Consider the following 27,196-nt stretch of genomic DNA (forward strand, 5'->3'; position numbering starts at 1 on the left):
ATCGCCGTCACAAGCTACTTCATACACTGCCGGGTGTAATAGGATTTTAAAGTCGCTATTACACCCTGATTCATTGGCTGGAGGATGGAGGTAGTGATAGGAGGGAGAGAAGCAACCTTACATTAGGGCATGAAACTTCAATTGTTGTGGGATGGCCTGGAGCATTGTCAAAGACCAACAAACACTTGTTATTGAGGTTGTTTGCCTTTGTGTACCTCTACATGAAAGGCAAAATGTAGTCCAGGATGTAATCTTGAAACAAAAGCTGCGTCATCCACGCCTTAGGACTGGAGCACCAAACAACAGGCAGCCTGTGTTTAATGCAGCCCTTCAGAGCCCATGGAGTCTCTGGATGATAACCCAGCAGGGGTTTCAGTTTCACATCTCCTTCTGTGTTCCCACCAAGAACGAGTGTGAGGCGGTCCTTACTCGCCTTGTGTCCTGGAGCTACTTTTTCCTCCCTCGAGATATAGGTCCGGGACTGCATTTTTTTTTTTCCAGAAGAGGCCAGTTTTGTCGAGGTTAAAAACTTGTTTAGGAGAGTATCCTCCCTCTTCAATAATCCTGGCAAGCTCCTCTGGAAAAATTCATAGCAGCCTCTGTGTCAGCATTTGCAGGTTCTCCTTGAGTTCTGATGTTATGGAGTTAGCCCTGACACTTGCATCATGCTCCTCCTTACACTGTTTCCAGAGTGCAAATGCCTTCTCCTTGATTAATCTCTACTCCGAATCAGCCTCCAGTGCAGTATCATCTGCAAACAGCAAGTGATTCAGATTCCACTCCCTACCATCAACATTCACCAGACTCAGACCTCCATCTAACTCTCTTGCATTCACCTCCCTTACAACACCATCCACATAAATATTAAACAGTGAAGGCGACATCACACATTCCTCCCGCAGTCCCATTCTCACGGGAAACCAATCAGTCACAGTATTTACCACTCTCACGCACTCTATTATTTACATAACTTCACTCCTTTTAACAACCTACCAATCTCAAAATAGTCTACAAAGCCTCCCTGTCAATTCTATTATACGCTTTCTCTAAATCCATGAACGCCCAAAACACATCCTTGTCTTTTGCTAATTACTTGCCACACACTTGTCTCACAGCAAACACCTAATCCACGTATTCCCTTACTCTAAGGCACACTGCTATTCACCAATCACTCCCTCTATACCCTCTCTAACTCTCTTAATAAACACTCTTCCTTACACCTTGCCTACAACATTCAACAGACTTATACCCCTAAAGCAAGTACATTCATACTTATTACCCTTACCTTTATTCAACGGAACCACACAAGCACTTGCCCAGCCTACTGGCACCATACCTTTCACAAAGCACACATCCAACAATCTTACCAACCACTCAGCAATGGTTGCTCTACCACCTTTCAGGCATTCCACAGCACACCCATCCATTCATGCAGCTTTCCCTGTTTTCATCTCCTTTACTGCCTCCTGCACTTCCTCCATCGAGATCAATCATTCAACTATCCCAGCACATTTACTCCTTGCCCTCATCCATCTGCCACACTCTTAGCCTCCCTTTCCTCCTCAACATTTAACATTTTTATATAATATATATATATATATATATATATATATATATATATATATATATATATATATATATATATATATATATATATATATATATATATATATATATTGTTACGGAACAGAGAAAGTAATGTACACTTTAAGTGAGAATACTAAAAATCACTACTGTCCCGTAAAGTTCCAGGTTCAAAACAAAAGAGTTAGGTAAAATTACAAGTCAAAGTTTAATGCTCAAATTAACAACAAAACATTCAGGACTCATATGGATAATGTAATGGCAAGAAACAGGTTAAATATATGGTTAACTGCAATAGCCTCTATTAAAACGAAATTAGCATGAGTAAATTTATCTAAGTCAGCCCTGATAAAATGAAAATACCAGATAATACTCAGTGAAGGCAAGATATATTATTACAGATTCGAAATATTATGAACAATGGCTGACATGAAACTTTACATTAATCACAAAAACCTTCCTAGGCCTAAGAATTAACACCTTATGCTACACAGTACAAGAAAAAATGCAATAACACTTATACTCAAATTAAACAACTTCTAGATGGTTGGAGACTTCCTGAGCACTCACAATAATAATAACTGTACAGGGGAGGACAGAGATGTGAACAAAATGAGGAGTAGATCTAAGTGGCAATTAATGTAGAGACTGAGCTCATTATATAGGGGCCGGCAGAGCTTGATACAACTTGTAAGAAGGACGTGGAAATGAAGCCATGGGGACAAAGAGTTGACAATCCTGCTCTGAACAACAGAAAGAACGACTTACTCTACTATAACGGTAGAAGGGGGGACTGAGGTAGAACACGCTCGTGATCAAACATGCAGCATACAGTACGTTAGAATTACACAAAGGATGATGAAATCATAGGCTATGTAACAAATATATAATGTCATGAATTCGCGCGAGTGTATTTATAGAAATTCGTGACATTGTACTTTGGTGAGAAAACCACAAACTGTAGTGGAATTCCCACTGGGCATCACTCAGTTCAACCGCATTCGCTTTCACATCGATTAGCATGGTTTTCAGAACATTTGTCACTATAATATGTGGCCAATCTTATGCACGACATTAGTGCTTTCACTGAGTGATTTATTGTGAGCATATACTGTTTGCCCTCCCTCCGTTGACTGTTGAAGTTAGGCCACACCTACTTCCGGCAAGCACGGACAGCTCTTGCCTCCCTTCCCCATTTGAACTTACTCAGCTTTCTGTTTCCTCTAGGATAGGACTGTTTGTGCCCAGCATAGAGCAGTGCCTCCATTGTTCATCATGCAGACGCCTAGTCTTTCGCTCGGCTCCATCCCTGTACTGACCAGTATTTCTGTTCGTTTCCCTAGCCTTTAGTTCGATTAGCTTTTGAATGAGTGAGTGAGTGTATTCTCTTTGTTATCTGAATTCATGAGTCCCCTAGTGACTGTTAATTTCCCTTTTGAATTCATTTTGATTCATATAATGTAAATTTATTTTATTGTAAACAATAAATTTACAGTTCATTTCTTTGAGCTTAATGTAATTAGAATTGTGTTTTATTTCTCCACATTAAGCTTACTTTAGTTGCCGCTCCTAGTTTGCACAAACTTTACATTATCCATAACTGGTACTTAGGCCAGTTCTTTTGTATCAAACTTAAATCCGTTGTGCCAGCCAAGAGTTAAGCACCGGCAAGAACTTGTCTATTATTATTACCACTAGTTATTGATAGTCAGGGGTGGAGTCACTTTCTCGAGAGGCTAACAGTATTAACAAATAGCACTCGTGAGTAATTAGGCTCTGCTGTGTACTGCTGAGAAAGTTTATAAATTCTCGTCCTTAGAGAATCAGCGAAGGAAGCCGGCATAAAGCAAAACTTACTACTTGATTTTCATAAGTCAGTTCCTTGTCTCTATTCTCAAGTAACATTTAACATTACTTAAATCATAAATTTCACGTCCCCCCGTGACATCTGGCTACCTCATTCCAGGATATTAACTCCTAGCCCTAAAGTTATTAATGAAATAATACTCACTCACTCACACCTAGATGTTTGTTATCATTAAAGAGTATAGGCACTATCTTACTGGTAGTTATTGATTCATCTCTCTTAAATTTATGTAATAGTTTTCCCAGTCAGTTGCATTTTTTCTTTTTATTTTCTTTATCAGTTTAACTATATAAAACTGGTCACCACCAGCCTGTGTCTATATTCTTTACTTTTGATTATTAGTATTTCTCTGTGGAACAGCACTCAGAACTCAATCTTTAGTCCACTCAGCCTAAGTTGAGTTAGCACCATGGCTACTAATATATATGTACAGGAAGCCAAAGATATGAGGCTTACCAACCCCCAAGAAATCAAAGAATATGTGCTCTCACGGTTTAGTTATGAACAACAGCGTGAGAGTGATGCCCGTGAAGACCATATAATTCAACGCGAACATGAGCGAGAACAGTGCGAGCAACGCGAGAAAGAACGTGAACGCGAGCAAAAACAATGCGAACAACGCAAGAGAGAACGGGAACACGAGCGAGAACAATGTGAACACAAGAGAGAACGTGAATATGAGCGAGAACAATGAGAGAGAACAAGAACATGAACATGCCGAGCGTGAGGCACGTGAGAAACATGAACTTGAGGATCACTGAGCAGTGTTCGAATTAGGTCATTGTTCAGTGATGGGAGGTCACATGGGCCAAAAGAGAACTTCTGACCGCATCCATGCTGACTTTTTCTGGCCAGCAATGAGGCAGGAAATAACTAGGTTTGTGCATTCCTGTGATGTGTGTCAGCATACCACTGACCAGGGACATGTTTGTCCTGAGCCATTGAAACCAATGCCTATAATATCTGAACCATTTGAGAGAGTAGCAGTTGAAATTGTTGGGCCGATCTCTCCTGGGGCAAGTGATGGATCAAAGTATATCCTCATTAACATTGATTTCAGCACACGGTGGCCTGGAGCAGTGGCCCTTAAGATTATAGAGGCTGTCACTGTTGTTGAGGCATTGATTGAAGTGTTCTGTCGTGTAGGTATCCCCAAGGAGGTCTTAAGCGACTGGGGTTCGCAGTTCACCTCTGCAATGATGAACGAAGCATTCAGGTTGTTGTCCATCCGAGGCTTGCGAACTACGGCCTATCATCCCATGTGTAACGGATTGTGTGAGAGATTCAGTGGGACTCTCAAGTAGATGTTAAAGTGCATGGCCGCCAAACAGACAAAGAAATGGCTGCGGATCATTGCTCCTCTTCTATTTGGTTATCGAAAAGCTCCACAGTATTCTTCGAAGTTCTCACCTCTTAAACTGGTGTATGAAAGGTCAGTCCGTGGACCACTTCAAGTCCTTCACGAGTTATGGGACAATGAAGAACCTGACTCTGAAGTCAAGACCACCTACGCCTATGTCCTTGATCTAGCTGACTGCCTCCAGTCGATGTGTGAGTTAGCTAAGGAAGAATTGATGAAGGTGTCCAAAGTTCAGAAAGCTTATTATGATAAGAAGGCAAAGATTTGGAAGTTCAGTCCAGGTGATAAGTGCTTGGTGTTATTCCCCATTGCCCAGAACAAGTTGTTGGCACAGTGGAAGGGTCCATATGATGTAGTAGAATGCATTTCAGACCTCAACTACATAATTCAGATGGGGAATCTTTGTAAAAGGTTCCACGTTAACATGTTGAAGTCTTATCATGAGTCAAACCCCAAGGAGACTGGTCCACGAATAGCTGATGACAGTGACCAGCCACTGGAAGAAACTGGGGTAGCTGCGGTGATCTCAGCTGGTGACCATGATGACAAGCCCTTAACTGTTCAGTCCCGTCAGGAAGAGACTGTCTGAGATGTCTTACTTAACACTCACTTAGCATTAGGTGATCAGAATGCCATAAGCTCACTGCTCTGTCAGTATGCTGATGTCTTCTTTGACCAACCTAGATTTGCAAAGGTTGATTGTCACAAAACTGAGTTGACCAGCAATACTCCCGTAAAGGTTAAGCCATATTCAATTCCCATGGGACTACTGGACGCAATAGACAACGAAATTGCTGATGTGGAGACTGCGGGTATTATTGAAAAGTCCTCGTCTCCTTACTGTAGTCCAATGGTAGTAGTCCGCAAGAAGGATGGTGGAGTCAGGATTCGTGGCAACTTTAGGAGGCTAAATGCAATTACCAAAGTGGATGCTGACCCAATGAGTGACTACATTGCCATCTCTTCCAAGCTGGCAGGGTCATGATATTTCACGAAGCTCGATTTGGTGAAGCGATTCTTTCAGATTCCCCTTCACCCTGGGAGCCGTCAGTTCACTGCCTTTGCTACTCCTAGGGGGTTGTATCAGTATAAAATCCTCCCATTTGGACTTACCAATTCCCCAGCAGTATTCAATTGTGCCATGAGACAACTGCTCCATGGTATTGTAGGAGTAGAAATGTTCGTTGACGATGTCCTCGTTCATTCTGCCACGTTGGAGGAGCACCTCAGACTCTTGGAAATTGTCTTCAGTAGACACCAGAGTTTCAACATGACTGTGAAGCCTAGCAAGTGTAAAATTGCGCACAGTGAGGTGGAGTTCCTTGGACATATTGTTGGCAACAATCACTGCAGATGTCAGGACAAGATCAGAAAGGTTAGGGAAGCCCCAAGACCCGTGACCAAGAAACAAGTTAGGGCATTCCTTGACCTAGTGGGATATTATAGGAGTTTTATCCCCAGCTTTGCTCTCATTGCCAAACCGTTGTACGAGGAGCTTCGGAAACATGCTCCAGAAACCACTGCATGGGGAGAAGCGCAAGAGAGATCTTTTGCCAACCTTAAGAATATGCTGTGTAAGGAGCCTATCTTGCAGTAGCCTGATTCCAACAAACCTTTCATACTGTGCACTGATGCTTCAAAAGATGGAGTAGGTGCTGTATTAACCCCTAAACTGCGGCCGTCGACAGCCGACCCCCCCCCCCCGTGTGGCGGGGTTTTATCGTGGTCTGAGTACCTGTAGGAAAATATTTGCCAAAAATCAGAGATTAACCCTAGAACATTATAATTTTTAAGGCAGATAGTACTTACATGCAGCTTTCTCCAGAGATAGGTGTTGAGCCTTCATGGACTACCGAAGGACTTGTGGAGACTTGCAAAGTTGGGTAACAAAATCTTCACTTTCACACCTCCAGCAACCCGGTTTCCCCTCTACCACAGCCTCATTCTGACACAGTAAACTTTATACTACAACGTACAGGTAGTTTGGAATCCATATTTGTACAATAAGCACTGAAAATAAGGCTAAAATCAACGAAGCATACGGCCGACATGGAACGTGGCGGCGGTCTTCCCATCACTCAACAAACATTTCCATTTTCACAGCTAAAAACACGTATACTACATTATTTTCAATCATATTACTTCCCAAAAGATCACCACAGCGCGCTTTTTATTCTGACTTACCCCCGTCACTTTATTCTCGTTCCTGTCGGCCGCTCGCACTGACTCGAAAGAGCTAGAACTCGCCATAATGTCGTTGTGAAAGCCTGCGGTAAACTGACGCTAAACAGGGTCAAACTGCGTGAAAAAAAGCTAGTGTGACAACTGGGGAAACAAGCGTTTCCTATTAGCATAAACTGCTTGTGAGAGGAGACCGCAGATTTACAGTTCTGAGCAGTCAGAGCACTGCCATATATCACAGCCAGGCTGGCCGGGCCGTGGTGGGGGGGGGGAAACGCGATACTTGGCAACAACAGAGGTCAGTAGTACAAAGGTAAAGTATGCTAATTGTAGCTAAAGGGTGGTGGTACTGATAGACAATACCAGCTGGAGCCTGGTTGCCCGCGTTTATTCAAAATTTACTCAAATTGCAAACGCGACGATCCGCCGTTATGTCCTTTTTGGCGAGCGTCGCAAACACGACGACCCGCGCTTCAGGGGTTAATGCAAGAATCGGAAGGTGGAATTTTCCCGGTGGCATACCACAGGCGGAAGCTAAAACCCGCCGAGAGGAATTACAATACTGTTGAGAAGGAACTCTTGGCTGTGGTTGATGGAGTTAAGAAATATTACTATTTTTTATATGGAGCACCATTCACTCTGGAAACCAATCATATGCCACTCACTAGTCTCAGTACAGCTAAGACAGCTAATGCAAGACTAACACACCAGACACTGTTTTTGCAGGAGTTTAACTTTGTTGTGAGATACATCAAGGGAAGTGACAATGTGGGCACAGACCTGATGTCTCGCCTGCTAACTGATGACTAACACGGGAAAATTTTGTATGCTGGGTTCCATAAGACAGGCGTCCTCAGAGATTTATGCCATCCAAGGATCAGCCTGGTTCCCAGTTAATAGTGAACCAGTAAGACCTGATGTCTCGCCCGATGGTCCCACAGGACACATTACGTCCAGGACCTGTATATACATGTATACTGTAGGTTAAAGGGAAAGTTTAAGACCCCCGTAGGGACAATCCAAGGCTGTGTTTGAATTACCTTGTGGTGTCTCGAGCTGTGGGCCTCTTTGAGAATTCCTGGAGAATGTACATTATCCACATGAGTGTTCATACCCACGTTGGGTGTTAAAATGTAACCTGATGGAGATTGAGTAGGGATTCTCAGTTTGCCAATATTAATCGTAAGTGTATAGTTAGGTTTAACCAGTAAACTATAAGGGTCCTTTAAGATTCTGTCCTGGGACCATGTTTCCTGGTTAATAATAATGTAGGTTTAACCAGTAAACTATAAGGGTCTTTTGAGATTCTGTCCTGGGACTATGTTTCCTAGTTAATAATAATGTAGGTTTAACCAGTAAACTACAAGGGTCCTTTGGGCTTCTGTCCTGGGACTACATTTCCTAGTTAATAATAATGTACAGGTAGGTTTAACCAGTAAACTACAAGGGTCCTTTGAGTTTATGTCCTGGGACTAGGTTTTCTGGTTAATAATGTATCCAATAAAAAAATAATGGCTACCTCGAATGTACAAAGCTTTGGCTGTCACTTAAAATTTTTGGCTAGGGCGTACTTTTTGTAGCATATGTACCGTACTGACTACTAGGCAGTGAGAGAAATTGTAATTTAGCCCGTACTATCCCAGGCTTTATTTAAATTTTATACCCACCCAATCCCAGACCAAAAATGGAAAAAAATTGTATTGCATAAAACATTCCAAAAGGACATATAAATCATGGAAAAGCAATAAAAAGTACTCCGTATAGGAGAAATAAGACCAGGATGGCCATCCGTCATGTTTTTAGCCAGTTTCCCAAGCCGTGAGCAATGTTTTCCCACCCAGCTGGGCGGGATGAGAGAGAACGGGGAAGGAAAAAGGGGGATTCCCCTTTCTCAGTGTCCTCAACTGGCTCATATTCCTCCCCAGAGTAGTCATCCAGGTCTTTCTCTTCTGAAGAATCACTAAATGAAGGAACAGAAGGGTCCATGTGACAATTTCAACAGTCTCCTCCAGCCCAATGAGGCGGAAAAATGGCGTGATTTTCGTGACATCCTGATACTCTGACGGACAGTGGCACACTGATTTTACCCACCCACGCAGAACCAAACTCAGTACTACAACTGCTTGGACACAGTGTTGCCAATACATTAAGCTACTCCTTAGCAAAAAATAAGCTAGATTAAAGCAGTTTGAGAGGTGCTACAATGCTCAAATTTTGCTGTCGGCACCATCACATCGCTGGGATTAATCGAGATGTTTTGTACTGTCGGCACCATGCCGACGGCGGGATTGTAAGGGTTAATAAAAATTGTTTGTTGTACTGACACTTTTGATGCTTCACCTTGATTGATTTTGCAGGTACAGTTGGCGGGAGTAGCAGTTTTCCTGTGTAGATCAGCTGATTGTCTCTGCCGCATGCTGCTGCCTCTTCTCTTCTGCCTCGTCATCTCTATTTACTATTTATTGGTATTATATCATTTTACACATAGGTACAGTTACACTACAACTGTCACAACTACACCGTGTATTACATACACCACGCTTCATAACAATTACTTATTAATGTAAATGTAGCGAACTTTTCGCTCAGTTTGACCTGAGTACAGGATTTTTCACCATCGTCACGGAGTTTTTTCCTCAAGCTTGCTTCTGTTAACATCAATACAAGATTTTTTCACTCATTGGCAACAGCGATTTTCTCCTGTAGCAGGATAGTACATACACCACAGTGTGAATCTTGTGTGACTGAGATGGGATTTATATGTATGAATATCATAAAATTTTTGTGAAGAAAATTTTGATTTTGATGAGGTGTAATGTCACGAATTTGTTCAAGTATATTTATACAAATTTGTGACGTTGTACTTTGGTGAGAAAACAGCGAACTCTAGTGGAATTCCCACTGGGTATCACTCAGTTCAACCATCCTCACATTAACTTCGATCGGGATGGTTTTCAGAACATTTGTCACTGTATCATATGTGACCACTCTTATGCACGACATTAGTGCTTTCACTGAGTGATTTATTGTGAGAGCATATCGTTCCCCCTCCTTCTGTTGACGGTTGAAGTTAGGCCACACCTACTTCTGGCAAGCATGGCCAGCTCTTGCCTCCCTTCCCCTTTTGAACTCAGTCAGCTTTGAGTCGCCTTGAGGATAGGACCGTTTGTGCCCAGCGTAGAGCAACGCCTTCGTTGTACAGTGAATTCCTGAATCTCCACCTAGACGGTGAATTGGCGAAGTGGGCTTGCAGCGCATAGCAGGGTTTGGTGTTCATTATGCAAATGTCCAGTCTTTCACTCGGCTTCATCCCCCCACTGACTAGTATTTCTATTCGTTTTCCTAGGCATAAGTTCGATTAGCTTCTGAATGAGCAAGTGAGTGTATTCTCTTTGTATTTGAATTCATGAGTCCCGTAGCAACCGTGAATTCCCCTTCTTAATTCATTTTGAGTTTCATATAATGTAAATTTATTTTATTGTAATCAATAAATTTACAGTTCTTTCCTTTGAGTTTAATGTAATTAGAATCGTGTTTTATTTCACCACATTAACCTTACTTTAATTGCCGCTTTTAGTTTGCACAAACTTTTCGTTATCCATAACTGGTACTTAGGCCAGTTCTTTTATATCAAATTTAAATCTGTTGTGCCAGCCAAGAGTTAAGCACAGGCAAGAACCTGTCTATTATTATTAGCATTAGTTATTGATAGTCAGGGGTGGAGTCTCTTTCTCAAGAGACTAACAAACAGCACTCTTGAGTAATTAGGCTCTGCTGTGTACTGTTGAGAAAGTTTATAAATTCTCTCCCTTAGAGAATCGACGAAGTAAGCCGGAATAAAGCAAAACTTACTACTTGATTTTCACAAGTCAGTTCCTTATCTCTATTTTCAATAACATTTAACATTTCTTAATTAATAAATTTCACGTCCTCCCGTGACAATATATATATATATATATATATATATATATATATATATATATATATATATATATATATATATATATATATATATATATATATATATATATATATATGTATATATATATATATATATATATATATATATATATATATATATATATGTGTGTGTGTGTGTGTGTACATATTGTTACATAGCCTATGATTTCATCATCCTTCCTATAATTCTAACGCACAGTATGCTGCATGTTTGATCACGATTCGCCTCGTGGCTTCCATAGTGACCAAGCTTCCGTGTTCTACCTCACTCCCCCCTTCTCCTCCCTTATAGTAGAGTAAGTCGTTCTTTCTGTTGTTCAGAGCAGGAGTGTCAACTCTTTGTCCCCTATGGCTTCATTTGCGCGTCCTTCTTACAAGTTGTATCAAGCTCTGCTGGCCCCTATATAATGAGCTCAGTCTCTGCATTAATTGCCACTTAGATCTACTCCTCATTTTGTTCACATCTCTGTCCTCCCCTGTACAGTTGTTATTATTTTTGCGAGTGCTCAGGAAGTCTCCAACCATCTAGCTGCTGTGTAATTTGAGTATACTGTAAGTGTTATTAAATTTATTTCTTGTACTGTATAGCATAAGGTGTTAATTCGTAGGCCTGGTGAGGTTTTTGTGATTAATGTAAAGTTTTTACTGTCAGCCAGTAGTAATAATATTTTGCATCTGTAATTATTATATCTTGCTTTAACTGAGCATTATCCGGTTCTCTCATTTTATCAGGGCTGACTTAGATAAATTTACTCTTGCTAATTTCGTGTTGATAGAGGCTATTGCAGTTAACCATATATTTAACCTGTTTTTTTGCCATTACATTATCCTTATGAGTCCTGAATGTTTAGTTGTTAGTTTGGGCATTAAACTTTAACTTGTAATTTTACCTAACTCTTTTGTTTTGAACCTGGAAATTTGCGGAACAGTAGTGATTTTAGTATTCTCACTTGAAGTGTTCATTATCTCTCTCTGTTCCGTAACATAAATTTGGCGACCTCTTATCAGGATATTCAGGATATTATCATAAGGATATTGCTTGATATTTTGTGACTGTGATTTATTCATGATGTCTACTATTACTACGCTTGATGAAGCCAAAGATTTTTTGTCAAATGTGCAAACAGTGTGTGATGTAGAAAACAGAACAAAGAATGAACTTAAGCTTGTTGCTCAACAATTGGGAATTGCTGTTCACTCTCATCATTCTAAAGATCAAATTGTTGACATGATTAATGAAAGCTTGTTTAATGTAACTCCTCCAGATGAGCCAACGCAGATTGAAATAGCTAAGTTACAACTAGCCCTGCAGGAGGCTCGTGCTAAGGAGGCTGAGTTTCAGGCAAATGCTAAGGAGGCTGAGTTTCAGGCTTGTGCTAAGGAGGCTGAGTTTCAGGCACAAGTTGAACTTGCTAGGATTCAGGCAGACCATGAGTATCGCATGAAACAAGGTGGAACTGGATCATCTAGCTCTGATGATTTTGATGTGGTTAAAAATGTTAAACTTGTCCCTCCTTTTAATGAATCTGATTTAACAAAGTATTTTCATTTGTTTGAGAGCGTAGCTACAGGTTTTAATTGGCCCAAAAAGTATTGGCCAGTACTCCTTCAAACTGTTCTCACCGGTAAAGCTCAAGTAACTTATGCATCTTTGCCTCAGGATCAATCTGATAATTATGATGTGGTTAAGAGCTTGATTCTTAAGGCCTATGAGCTTGTTCCTGAAGCCTATAGAGTAAAATTTAGGACAACTTATAACCAAGATAAGCAGTCCCATGTTGAGTATGCAAAAATCAAAGAAGATCTGTTAGAGCAGTGGTTAAATTCTAAGAATATAAATTCTGATTTTGATAAATTTAAGCAGATGATTTTGCTGGAGGACTTCAAAAGGTGTATTTATAAAGATGTAAACCTATATCTCGATGAGAAAAGAATAGATAATTTGTCTGATGCTGCAGTTTTAGCTGATGAATATGTTCTCATTCACAAGAGATATTCTAAAGAAAAAAGGCAAGCTGAGAGTAAGTACGTTGCCTCTACTCAGAGTACAGGTAACAGGAAAGAGAATAAAGATGATGTTTCTCAGGAAGTAAATACCAGCTCCACCTCTAGATTTCAGAAAAGGAAATGTACTTATTGTAGTAAGCTTGGTCATACTACGGAGAAATGTTTCAGGAGACAGCGTGATGTGAACAAAAAGGAGTCTTTAAATATTCAGTCAATTGGTCTGGTGTCCACCCTTGAGAGTTCCCAGAATTCTTTAACCGAGTTAACTGAACCTGCTTTGAGGGGTAAATTAAATTCTCATGATGAAGCTCCTCTTTTGAGCAGTAACGTGGGTGACACTCTCAAGAGTTCATGTGCTAATTTCCTGTCTGATGGTTTTGTCAGTCCTCTGGACAGTAATAACATGAAATCAGTGAAAATATATCGTGATACAGGTGTTTGCCAATCCCTTATGCTGACCAGTGTTCTAGGCACTAATGTTAATTCCTCTGATGAAACTGTAATCTTATAAGGTGTAGGGAATAATTACTTCTCTGTCCCTCTGTGCAGAGTGAATTTAGAGTCTGGTTTTGTTAATGGTTCCGTTATGGTTGGGTTGGTTGAGACACTCCCAATGTCAGGTGTAACTTTCTTACTTGGAAATGATATTGGTGGAAGTCAAGTGTGTCCAGCTCCTCAGTTGTCTAGTGAACCAGTGACTGCGACGCAAGATTGTGATATCCCTGACGTGTTCTCTGCATGTGCTGTCACTAGGTCTAAGTCTAAAGTTACTGGTGACTTAGAGGATAATGATGATGATGATGTTATCCTAGCTGACACTTTTCTTGCTAATTTGGACCACTCACCAGATGAGGCAGTACCCCGTAGTGTTGATAATTTGTCTTGTCAAGAGTTGGTTGAGTTGCAGGTTGCTGATCCTGAGTTAAAAGGTCTAGCTAACTATGCATGCAGTGAGGAAGAGTCAGCTGGTGCTTCTACTTGTTATTTAATAAAGTCAGGAGTACTTATGAGAAAGTGGAGACCCCCAGCAGCATCAGCCGACTGTGAATGGGAGGTTGTACATCAAGTTGTCATCCCTCGTGTTTGTAGGCAGGATATCATTAGAGTGGCTCATGATTCCAGTTTGGCAGGACACCTTGGAGTGAGGAAGACTATGGCACGCATTTTGAAACACTTCTACTGGCCAGGTATCTTCAGAGATGTTTCCTGGTATTTTAAGTCTTGTCACACCTGTCAAGTTGTGGGGAAGTGTAATCAGACCGAAAAAGTTGCACCTCTAGTTCCCATTCCTCCTTTTGAGGCTCCATTCACCCGTGTGTTGGTGGATATTGTGGGCCCTCTTCCTAAGACTTCTTCAGGATTGACCCTGATTGATATGGCTACTCGTTATCCTGAAGCCATTCCACTTAGAAATATCTCGGCAAAGAACATGGTTAAGGAAATGCTAGGGTTCTTCACCAAGTTTGGTCTGCCCAAGGAGGTACAGTCAGACCGGGGAAGTAATTTCATGTCAAATGTTTTCAAGCAGTCTCTGAAAGAGTTGGGCATCACCCAGATCACGTCTTCAGCTTACCATCCCCAGACCCAAGGAGCGTTGGAGAGATATCATCAAACACTCAAATCGATGCTCAGGAAATACTGTTTGGAACATCAGAAAGACTGGGATAAAGGTCTTCCATTCGTTGTATTTGCCGCAAGAGAATCTCCAAATGAATCACTGGGCTTCTCACCCTTTGAACTACTGTTTGGCCATGAAGTAAGAGGACCCCTTAAGCTACTCAAGGAATGCTGGCTGTCGGAGGAAGATGACGTCAACCTGCTGGAGTATGTGATGAAGTTCAAAGAACGGCTGTCCACTGCTTTACAGCTGGCGAGAGAGAATTTAGGAGCTTCTCAGGAGAAGATGAAGACTTGGTATGATAAGAAGTCCAGGTTATGCCACTTTCAGCCAGGAGATCAGGTTTTGATTCTGCTACCGGTGCATGGGCAACCTCTTCAAGCCAAGTTTAGTGGTTCTTATTTTGTGGAGAAGAATCTCAGTGATGTCAACTATGTCATCGCCACACCAGATCGTAGAAAGAACAAGCAACTTTGTCACATCAACATGCTAAAGTTATATCACAGGCGGGACAAAAATAACCCAGTCTGCACTGTAGCTGTTCCACCCGAGTCTACAAGTGAAGTTCTCCCATGCAGCATGAGCCTGAGTGATAGTTTGGGGAAGAATCCTGATATCATGAATGATCTCCAGACTAAGCTTTCTCATCTACCTCCCGAGGAAAGGCAGGAGTTTTCGGCATTACTGCAGGAGTACCCACAAGTGTTCTGTGCCACTCCAGGAAGTACCACCGTGTTGATGGATGATGTCGATGTTGGAGACGCAAAGCCAATTAAACTGCCTCCTTACCGTGTGAACCCAGTGAAAGTTAATCTCATCCAGAAGGAGCTTGGCTACCTGTTGGACCACAAGATGATTGAGCCCTGTCAGAGCGAGTGGAATTCTCCTGTCACTCTAGTCCCTAAGCCAGGTGGGTCACAGCGGCTTTGCACCGACTACAGACGTGTTAATCAGATAACCAAAACAGACACTTGCCCTCTCCCTCACGTGGAACATTGCATAGACGGGATCGGAAAGGCTAGGTACATAAGTGAGTTTGATTTGTTAAAGGGATACTGGCAAGTACTTGTGACTGAACGTGCTAGGGAGATCTCATGTTTGTAACACTAGGAAAGACTTTTGCATGTTCTGTAATGCCATATGGTATGAAGAATGCACCAGCCACATTTCAGAAGCTGATGAATGTTGTAACAGAGGGTTTGGCAGGGTGTGTTGTTTATATTGATGATTTATTAATCTTCAGTGACAACTGGAAAGATCACCTATGCCACATCAGTAAATTTCTTGAGCGTTTGGTTCAGGCTAATCTTGAAGCTAATTTATCAAAGTGTGAGTTTGGTCAAGCTGAAGTTCAGTACCTTGGGTACGTAATTGGTGATGGACACGTTGCACCACCAGGAGCTAAGGTTCAGGTTATAAGTGATCTTGCCAGACCTAAAAGTAGGAAAGAGCTACAAAGATTTTTGGGAATGGTAGGTTATTACAGGAGATTTGTTCTTAACTTTTCAATTCTTGTATCACCACTTACAGACCTACTGAAAAAGGGAGTTAAATTTGTCTGGACTGATAACTGTGAATCCTCTTTCAGCAAACTTAAGGCTATCCTATTAAGTCAGCCAATGCTCGCTATTCCCAATTTTGCTAAGCCTTTTAAGATGGCTGTTGATGCAAGTGATACAGGAGCTGGGGCTGTTTTGCTGCAAGAGGATGATCAGGGTATTGAACATCCTGTATCTTATTACAGTAAGAAGTTCACTCCACCTCAAAAAAACTACTCTACTATTGAGAAACAGCTTTTGGCCTTGATTTTGGGTTTACAGCATTTTTCATTTTATTTGTGTTCTGGTTTTGACCCCATAGTCATTTATACCGATCATAACCCACTGAAATTCCTTAGTAAGTTTAAAGATAAAAATCGGAGATTGACAAGATGGAGTCTACTTCTTCAGGAGTATTCATTAGACATACAGCATGTCAAGGGGAAAGAAAATGTTATTGCAGATTGCTTATCTAGACTTTAGACAGATTGTTTTAGAGTAATAAGAAATTTCCTTTGTAAATTTCTTTCTCTTTGTAGGGAGGTGTTACATAGCCTATGATTTCATCATCCTTCCTATAATTCTAACGCACAGTATGCTGCATGTTTGATCACGATTCGCCTCGTGGCTTCCATAGTGACCAAGCTTCCGTGTTCTACCTCACTCCCCCCTTCTCCTCCCTTATAGTAGAGTAAGTCGTTCTTTCTGTTGTTCAGAGCAGGAGTGTCAACTCTTTGTCCCCTATGGATTCATTTGCGCATCCTTCTTACAAGTTGTATCAAGCTCTGCCGGCCCCTATATAATGAGCTCAGTCTCTGCATTAATTGCCACTTAGATCTACTCCTCATTTTGTTCACATCTCTGTCCTCCCCTGTACAGTTGTTATTATTTTTGCGAGTGCTCAGGAAGTCTCCAACCATCTAGCTGCTGTGTAATTTGAGTATACTGTAAGTGTTATTAAATTTATTTCTTGTACTGTATAGCATAAGGTGTTAATTCGTAGGCCTGGTGAGGTTTTTGTGATCAATGTAAAGTTTTTACTGTCAGTCAGTAATAATAACATTTTGTATCTGTAATTATTATATCTTGCTTTAACTGAGCATTATCCGGTTCTCTCAATTTATCAGGGCTGACTTAGATAAAGTTACTCTTGCTAATTTCGTGTTAATAGAGGCTATTGCAGTTAACCATATATTTAACCTGTTTTTTGCCATTACATTATCCTTATGAGTCCTGAATGTTTAGTTGTTAGTTTGAGCATTAAACTTTAACTTGTAATTTTACCTAACTCTTTTGTTTTGAACCTGGAATTTTGCGGAACAGTAGTGATTTTAGTATTCTCACTTGAAGTGTTCATTATCTCTCTCTGTTCCGTAAATATATATATATATATATATATATATATATATATATATATATATATATATATATATATATATATATATATATATATATATATATATATATATATATATATAGATCTCTCTCTCTCTCTCTCTCTCTCTCTCTATATATATATATATATTATATCATCATCATCCGGACCTCCTTTCCTACCCAAGGGCATGGTGAGGAGTAGCAATGTCCTACCGCCCAAAATTGCCCAATATAATGGGCCACGCATCCATTCACTCATCATTCAAGCCCCCGGAATCCTGGCTCCATCAGATACGCAAAAACATTCACCACGTTCTGTAGCTTCACATATCGTATCCGACAGAGTCAATCCAGACGCTGACTTGTTAAAAAGGAGTGCCAAAAATCCCTGATCATGCATATCTCCTCACAAAATTCATCCATCCAGCTCGATCTCCTGTCAGTTCCCTAGCCTCACCGACCTCCAAACCTCTCTTCCTCACACATTCATCCACCATATCTCTCCACCTTCTCCTTGGCCTACCTCGCCTCCTCCCTCCTTCGAATTCGCTCAGATATACCTTCTTCACCACCCTATTGTTATCCATTCTCTCCACATGACCATACCATCTCAGTACACACTCTTCAATTCTGGTGTCCACCGACTTCCCCACTCCGCATCTTTCACGAATCACATTATTTCGTATCCTATCCACCCAGTGCCATCCCTCTCTCCATTACTCGTGTTTTCACTTGTCTCATCACCCCATCCATATATAAATTGAACAACCATGGGATATCACACAACCTTGTCGCACGTCCACACTGATTGTGAACCATTCACTTAGATGCCCATTAACCCTTACACATGCTTCACTACCATCATAAAAACTCTTGACGGCACTTAACAGCTTACCCTCTACACCGTACATGCGCAAAACTTTCCACAATCCTTCTCTGTCCACTTTGTCATATGCTTTTTCCAGATCCATGAATGTCATAAACACCTTATGGTCCTTCTCACAAGCCTTCTCTACTATCTGTCTCACTGCAAATATTTGGTCCACACATCCTCTGCCACTCCTAAAGCCACCCTGTTCATCACTCACTAGGACTTCTGATATCTCTCTTACTTTGTTTATAATAATTCTTAAATATACCTTCGCTACCACACTCAGTAAGCTTATGCCACGATAATTCTTGCACTCAGTTCGTTCACCTTTATTTTTGTACAGGGGCACAATCACGGCCTTTTTCCACTCTGCAGGCACAGTTTCACTCATCCATGCCTTCTTACATATCTCCAACAAGCACTTCATTCCATTCTCTCCACTATATTTAAGCATCTCTGCATACACCTCATCAACCTCAGCTGCTTTCCCATTTTTCAGCCGCTTCACAGCACTCTTCACCTGTGCGAGTGTCACGTCTCCTGGCACTGCATTCCTTCTCTGCACACCCCCAAAACCCATAATGTTTTTAGCTAATCTGCTCTCTCTATCCCCATTCATCAGGCTTTCAAAATATTCTTTCCATCTGGTCTTTACTTCATCTCCATGGGTTAATAATCTACCACCTGCATCCTTCACACCATCCCATATATATATATATATATATATATATATATATATATATATATATATATATACACCTCCTGGGGGTAGGGGGGGTTTTCAAGAATACTCCTTCAGTATCCCTGCTTGTCGTAAAAGGCGACTAAAAGGGTTAGCGGAGGGTTAGTGCACCTCTCCGGAAAACAACTAACTAAAAAACAAACAATAAGCCTCGGACAAGGACTGACCAAACGATGACGACCAAGGACCGGACAAAGGACATGGTTATCGAAACGTGGAATGTAAGGGGAGCGAATGATGAGGTGAAAAAGAGAGAGATTGTCCAGGTGCTCGAGGGTGCGAAAGTGGATGTATGTGGAATAACTGAAACAAAATGGAGAGGAGAAAGTGTGAGAGAATGGGAGTATGGATGGGGTATATGTGCAGGAGTAGGTGAGAATGAGAGGGCAAAGGAAGGAGTATGTATAGTTGTGAGTAAAAGATGGAAGAAGAGCATAAGACAGTATGGATCAGTTGGGTCAAGGATTGTGTGGGTAAAGTTGAGAGTTGGAATACAAATATGTGCGATTGTGTGTGTGTGTGCCAATGCAAGATCGTGCTAGAAGAGTGAGAGAAGAGTTCTGGGCAAATGTAGAAGTGTGCATGGAAAAGTTTGGAAGGAATGAGAGAGTGTTTTTGATTGGTGATATGAATGGTAAAGTTGGGAATGTGAAGGTGGATGGAATAGTTGATGAGTGGGATGTGCCTGGTGAGACAGATGAGAATGGGAGTGCGTTAGTGGACATTTGTGCTGGGAGGGGGCTGGTGATAGCCAATACCCTCTTCAGGCATAAAATGATCCACAGGTATACATGGCGAGTGATGAGAAGGGTGGGTGGTGAACTGAATGAAAGGAAGGCAATGATTGATTATGTGTGTGTGGATGAAAGGATGCGAAGATGTGTAATGGATGCCAGAGCTCATAGAGGTTCGGGGAGTGGACTTTCTGACCACTACTTGGTGGTGGCCAGAATTAGAATTCAAGTAAGATGGAGGAATAGAAGAAGGGAAAGACGAGAGGAAGGAGTAGTTGCAAGGAGAGTGGAAAGGTTACAAGAGGATGAGAAAAAGGCAGAGTATAAGAGAGAAGTGGAGGAACGATTGGGCAAATATGAATTGGAGCAGGTGGGAGACGTGGAAGATGTGTGTAGGATTTTTACAGAAGAAATATGCGCAGCATGTGATGTGGTGTGTGGAAGGAAGAGAAGACGGAGGGGGGTGCAAGGAACAGCGGTGGGCTGAAGAGGTGAGACAGGCTGTGGCACAAAAGAAGAAAGCATACAATGAATGGATGAGAAATAGGGGCGTGGAAGAAGTTGAGAGGCAGAAGAGATAGTTATATGTAGAAAGAAAGAGAGAGGTGAAAAGATTAGTAAGAGAGAGTAAGAAGAGAGTGGATGAGGAATTTGGAAGGAATTTGAGTGTAAAGTGAAGGGACTGTAAGAAAATGTTCTGGAAAGAGGTGAAAAGAGTAAGACAGGGTGGAAGTGAAGTTAGCAGGGGAGTGAAAGATAAAAATGGTAGATTACTACTGGAGAAGGGAGAAAAAGTGAGCAGATGGAGAGAACACATTAAGGAATTGTTGAACATAGAGGATGGAAGTAATGCAAGTATAAGTGGCTGGGGAATGGCTGGGAGAAGGAGAAAGGTGAGAAGACAGGAAGAAATCAGTAGGATAGAAGTTGTGGAAGCAATGAAGAAAGTTAAATCGGGGAAAGCCCCAGGAATTGATGGAGTGTGTGGTGAAATGCTGAAGCATGGGGGAGAGATAGTAGTAGAATGGATGTGGAAGATGTGCAGATTGGCCTGGGAGGAAGGTAGAGTCCCGGAGGATTGGAAGTCAGGTATAATTATTCCCTTGTGCAAAAGAAAAGGGGAAAAAGAAGTGTGTGGTAATCATAGGGGCATTTGTCTTCTTAGAATAATAGGAAAAATGTATGGTAGGATACTTATTGACAGAGTTAGAGAAAGAACAGAGAAATTAGTTGGAGAAGAACAGGGAGGCTTTAGGAAGGGAAGAGGTTGTGTAGATCAGATATTCATTCTTAGATCTTTTGTGGAAAAGTTTCTAGAGAAGGGAAAGAAGTTGTATGCGGCTTTCATGGATTTGGAGAAAGCATATGACAGGGTGGATAGACAAGGATTGTGGAAAGTGTTAAGAATATATGGAGTAGATGGGAAGTTGTTGAATGCTGTGAAGAGTATGTACGATTGTGCGAAGGCTGCAGTGCGTGTGGATGGTGAACTAAGTGAATTTTTCTCTTTGAAAGTTGGGTTGAAACAGGGATGTGTCATGTCTCCATGGTTGTTCAATCTGTACATGGATGGGGTAATAAAAGAGGTACAAGGTAGGGTAGTGGATGTTGGAGTGGCCCTGGTGAGAGAAGATAGTGTTTGGAAACTCCCTGTACTGTTGTTTGCAGATGATACTGTGTTGTTGAGTGAAGACGAAGGGGAGCTGCAAGGCTTGGTGGATGAGTTTGGGAGAGTGCGTAAGAAACGGAATCTAAAGGTGAATGTAGGGAAGAGTAAAGTGATGATCTTTGAGGGAGGTGAAGTCAGTGAATGTACAGCAAGGTTGGATGGTGAGGAATTGGAAAATGTGAGTACGTTTAAGTACTTGGGTAGTGTGATGAGTAAGGATGGAGGTTTGGAGGGTGAAGTGCTTGAAAGGGTACAGCAGGGAAGAAAGGTTGCTTGTTCTTTGAAAGCAGTGATAAGAAAAAGGGAAGTGAGCATGGAAATGAAAAACTTACTACATGACAGTATTCTGATACCAACTCTAACGTACGGAAGTGAAGCTTGGACCTTGTTGGAAGGACACAATTCAGGAGTGAGAGCAGTGGAAATAAGTTATTTAAGAGGAGCCTGTGGAGTCACATGGAGAGACAGGCTGACGAATGAGGATATAAAGGAACGTTGTGGTGTGGATGTGGATGTGATAGGAAGCGTTATGAGGAACACACTGAGGTGGTTTGGGCATGTGGAGAGGATGGAGGGTGAGAGACTGACGAAGAGAGTGTATGTGAGTGAGGTGGATGGGGGAAGAGGGAGGGGGAGGCCGAGGATGAGATGGAGGGATGGGGTGGAGAGGTATCTGAGAGCGGGGGGTGTGAGTTGGGAGCAGGGCAGTGAGATGGCGGGGGACAGGGCGGCTTGGAGGCGATTTGTTTGTGGCCACCCGAAACGGGATTGAGGCGTCTGGCAATAGATAGATAGATAGATATAGATATACATATTTATATATATGCACACACATATATATATATATATATATATATATATATATATATATATATATATATATATATATATATATATATATATATATATATATATATATATATATATATATATATATATATATATATATATATATATATATATATATATATATATATATACACACATACATGGAGCCTCTGTCGTAAAGTGTGCGTTTTCGTACACTGAAGAAAGAGGGTTCGCGCCCCGCCAGGATAATATACTTTGGGAGCGTTCTTCTGGCCACGTACTACATTGGCAGACATCAGGGGTGCTGTGGTTGAACCAGTGTCGCATACAATAAAGTATGCTTGCACCCTGTCGGCTTGCGTGGGCCGCTTACACTTGGTTCACAGACTACACACACATCCAAAGCCACTTCAACACTACAGTTACACGTACAATCACTTCTCACCCTACATACAATCTCTACCAGACAGCCTAAGCCACTTGGTAGAGATACATTGGCTGTATCGTCCCCACTTCGGTCGGGATAGGCCGGTCCTGCAGTGGACACTCAAACGGCTGATGAGAAGAGATGACATATATATATATACATGTATAAATATATATATATATATATATATATATATATATATATATATATATATATATATATATATATATACACAAAACCACTATCTATCTACTTCAACATAGGGATGAACAAAAAGGTTCGTATTAATTTCCACTTCCGTGAAAATGTTTTCAATGCGTCGACGGAATCAAGGAAATGATATTTTCATGGGCATTTTTTTCCTGTTTTTGAGAAATATCTTTAAATGAACTATTAACTTCATCAATGGATTTTTTTTTAAATGTCTGTGCAATGCTAATGTCATTATTGTAGCGCAGTATGTCAGCTGACTTACCACAACAACACTGACACACCAGCAGGACTGACACACCATGACTGACACACCTTACGACATGCCATAACACAACACTGGCACCACTGTCACAGCCATAACCACTGAGTGACCACAGGCACAGCCATGACCAATGATTTACTCCCGACACTGTCAAGGTCACTGCAGAATTTAAAAAATGCTTATAGGTGAAAAGAAATAACGCTTTGTGCTACCAGAAATGAAAATTATTTCCAAAGCCACCACGCACAGAAATATACAGCTATTAAGCTTCATTAGTAACTTCATTAGTAAAGTTATCTGAAAGAAGCCTTTGGAGTCACATGGAGAGACAGGCTGACAAATGAGGATGTGAAGGAGCATTGTGGTGTGGCTGTGGATGTGATAGGAAACATTACGAGAAACACATAGAGGTGGTTTGGCCAAGTGGAAAGGATGGAGAGTGAGAGACTGACGAGGAGAGTGTATGTGAGTGAGGTGGAGGGGGGAGAGGGAGGGGAAGACCAAGGATAAGATGTAGGAATGGAGTGGAGAGGTATATGACAGAGGGGGTGTGAGCTGGGGGCAGAGCAGTGAAACGGCGAGGGGCAGGGAGACATGGAGACGATTTGATTTGGCCACCCCGTGAGGGATTGAGGCGTTGACAATAGATAGATAGCAACTGCCAGTTTTATACATAAGAAAGATACTTTTTCGTCAAATTTTATTCATTCTTACTCAGTCCAGGAAGCATATCGTGTAAATTTTATTGGCAAAGTTTATCTCAAATTCCCAATTACCATCATCCAGCGTTACTCCACCCTCAGGACTGTACAGAGAGAGACACAGGCACCTTCCCAGAGTCCGACGAATACATAGCGGAAAAACAGAACAATCTGAAAAACACACTGATAGACATGGGGTCTACACCGTATTTCACCAATTGTAAATATTCTTCAGGCGGAACAGGAAATACAGTTGTTTCTTTGACTGTACACAGGCAGTACTTAGCTGTGTGACCGTAAGTGTTAAACCATCACTGAACTTGTCATGGGCATGGCGTGCAACTTGCCATGTCCTTGAAGAAGAAGAAGAAGAAAAGAAGGAGAAGAAGAGAAGAAGAAGAAGAGAGAAAAAAAAGGTGGCTCTGATGACACAGATCCCTGACCATATAAAGTCGTCAGTGTCAAGTTGTTGCTGATTCACCAAATTGATTTTAAAGTCCATGTAGAGGGAAGGAGGAGAGACAACACGACTTTTGTGAATGACCTGAAAAATCGTTGTTCGCCCAAGATTCGCCAAGTTACAGATATTTCTGTGTTTCATTCAGCACACCAATAAACGAATATATTAGTAAATTGTGATGGTTTTAACTACCTTTATACAGTGTGCATTCTAGTGGTTGCCAAGTGTTTTCGTCCTCAAGAGATATATCCAGGATTAAATATGGAGTGTCACTGAGGAAATCAAGTGAGACTTCCGTTGCTCCTCAAACACCCGCTCAGCATAAGTGATTTTTTTCAGTCTCCTTGCCTACAGCTCTCACTGATGCTTCTCCCCTTAACCCTGAATAGGTAACCATTTTTTGGTTACTATATTAGGTAACGTGGGGTATGACGTACCCCACAGAAAAAAACAAAAAAAAACAAAAATACTTCCGTTTGAGATATTTCAAAATGCTTCAATACACAAATAATTCAACCCATTATCTTTAAATAGGGCCAGAAAAAATAAAGTTTAATTGAAAGAAAAATATTTTATAAAGCTTATACAAAAATGATTAAATTTTAAGTATACAAATTTTAAAATTAAATCTTGCAAAATTGAAAAGTAATATCATGATTCCTTGGGTGGCCTGCAGTAGACCGATGTTGGGACCTTCTGTATACAAAAGGAGAAAGACAGCAAATCAAAATAAAAAAAATCACCGGAGGGCTCAGCTGAGGTTACATTATAAGTAATCTGGGGTCTAACATACCCCAATGGCCCTATAGAGCAAAATCAGAGCCAGGTACAGCTATGACCCCATCATCCCCATGAAGAGCATCACCAGCCAGGAAGGTAATGAGACGGACAGATCTGTAGACCTTATGCTCATATTTTTAAAAATTAAATTTCGGGGACAGGGGTTTCTGACACCCCACGTTACTTATCTAGGGTTAATTCATGTTCCCCCACCCCTGCATTTCGACTGTTACTTCCTTCTCACTTTCCCCTCTCCTACTTTATTCAGAAATTTCTCTTTCCCTCTCACATTTTTATCTGCTTCTGTCCCCCATACTGCTCTGTTTTCTTGCTTCCAGATGCCACTCTCCTCGATTTTCCCCTTTCTGTGTGCCCTCCATTAACATTCACTTTCTGATTCCTGCAACTCCCTTCCCTCTGGAAATACTGTGAAATGGTTTAGTCTTTTTTGCATTCTTCTCGAATTCCTGCCCTTCCACATCCTGTCTGTCAATCCTTTTCTCCTTCCCTCTCATCTCCTCCTTTTAAACTTTATCTGTCTCCCCTCCCTCCTCCTTCATCGTCGCCATCCTCCTCCCCTCTCGCCATCACCTCCAATAATACCCGCCATTACCGTACCGTATACATTACTGGCCACTAGGGACGCTGCCTTCACGTAGTTCATGACCTCACCACCAGGGGCGCTACGACTATAGTTCATTTCACTTCCGTTACAACTGAATGACGGATGTAACTGATGGAAAGATGAGGCTGTAACTCTTCTTTGTTTCAGTTACATAATACAGTACTCAGGCTTCTGTGTCAGTGGCAAGTCAACTTCACATCACAATGTAACATATTCTATTGGTAGTAAAAATATACACAAGGTACCCCATAATATTATATATAATGCTTCATTCCACTCCACTAGGCTATTCCTTGTGTGCTGTAGGGACGGCTCATTGTTTATCAGTATCTACCCTACATTATTTATTCATTTCCCCTCCAAATGCCACAGCCAGACCCACGCTATACTCTTTTTACCTTATCTGGGCATGAAACTGCCATCTCTCCTTCTTGAATGCTGTGTTGGTAACAATAGATTAACACCAGAATTTGATGCTAGTCACGACGAAGTGCTGTGGGAAGGATGTAGAACCGCAGCATTGTCTTTCTGTGTCTCCAGGCCTCGTGAAATATGCTGCAAAAAACGACAGTCTTTTTTTTTATGCAGGCAAGAAGGAACCAAAGGCTAGGAGCCCGCAAACCGTTCTTTCCAAGAAAAAAAAATACAAAAGAGAGCCAAATTCAAGATCCGTTCATTTCGAGATGCCTGGACACACAGCGTCTGAAGGACTGGAGATCATAGGAAGTAGGAAGTACGACAGAGGGAGACAGTTCCAGAGTTGACCTGTTGCATAAATGAAGGACTGGGAGTAACGGTTAACTCTTGCATTAGAGGGCTGGACAGAAAAGGGATGAGAGTTTGTTGCTAGACGGGTGCGAACACCCGGCGTAGAGGTGGAGGGATGCAAGCAGACAGTTCAGAGGAGCAGCGACCATGGAAGTAACAATAGAAAAGAGATAAAGATGCAACAGTGCGGCGAAGAGACAGATGTTGAAGGGCGCCAGTAAAAGGAGGAGAGTTGATAAGACGAAAAGCCTTTGACTCCACCCTATTGAGAAGAGCTGTATGTGGAGATCCTCTCCACACATGAGAGTTGTACTCTAAACAGAGGCGAATAAAACTGAGTCATCCTTGAAAAAAAAAAAAAAAAACATAAGATACCGCCAAGTGTTTCTAGTGAAGCGCTATTTACGGGCCACCCTGTTAAATAGTACAGAAGCATGCGATACGGGAACATGAAAACGATACACTTCTCTGGAAGCGGGCATTCTCATTCCCAGTCTGGCACTTTTTCTCCATCAGGATAAATTTGTGTTGTTGCGATGTGGCGGTGTGTGCATCCCTGGGCTCGTACCGTCGGAGGTTAAGCAAGCTGCCTAACGACACTTCCCTAGTGATTTATTTTTGGATACAGCTGACTAATATTAT

This window comes from Coenobita brevimanus, chromosome 81 (genome assembly GCF_032717465.1).
Source record: "Coenobita brevimanus isolate Jiangsu-jjx chromosome 81, ASM3271746v2, whole genome shotgun sequence".
In the NCBI taxonomy this organism is placed as follows: Eukaryota; Metazoa; Arthropoda; class Malacostraca; order Decapoda; family Coenobitidae; genus Coenobita; species Coenobita brevimanus.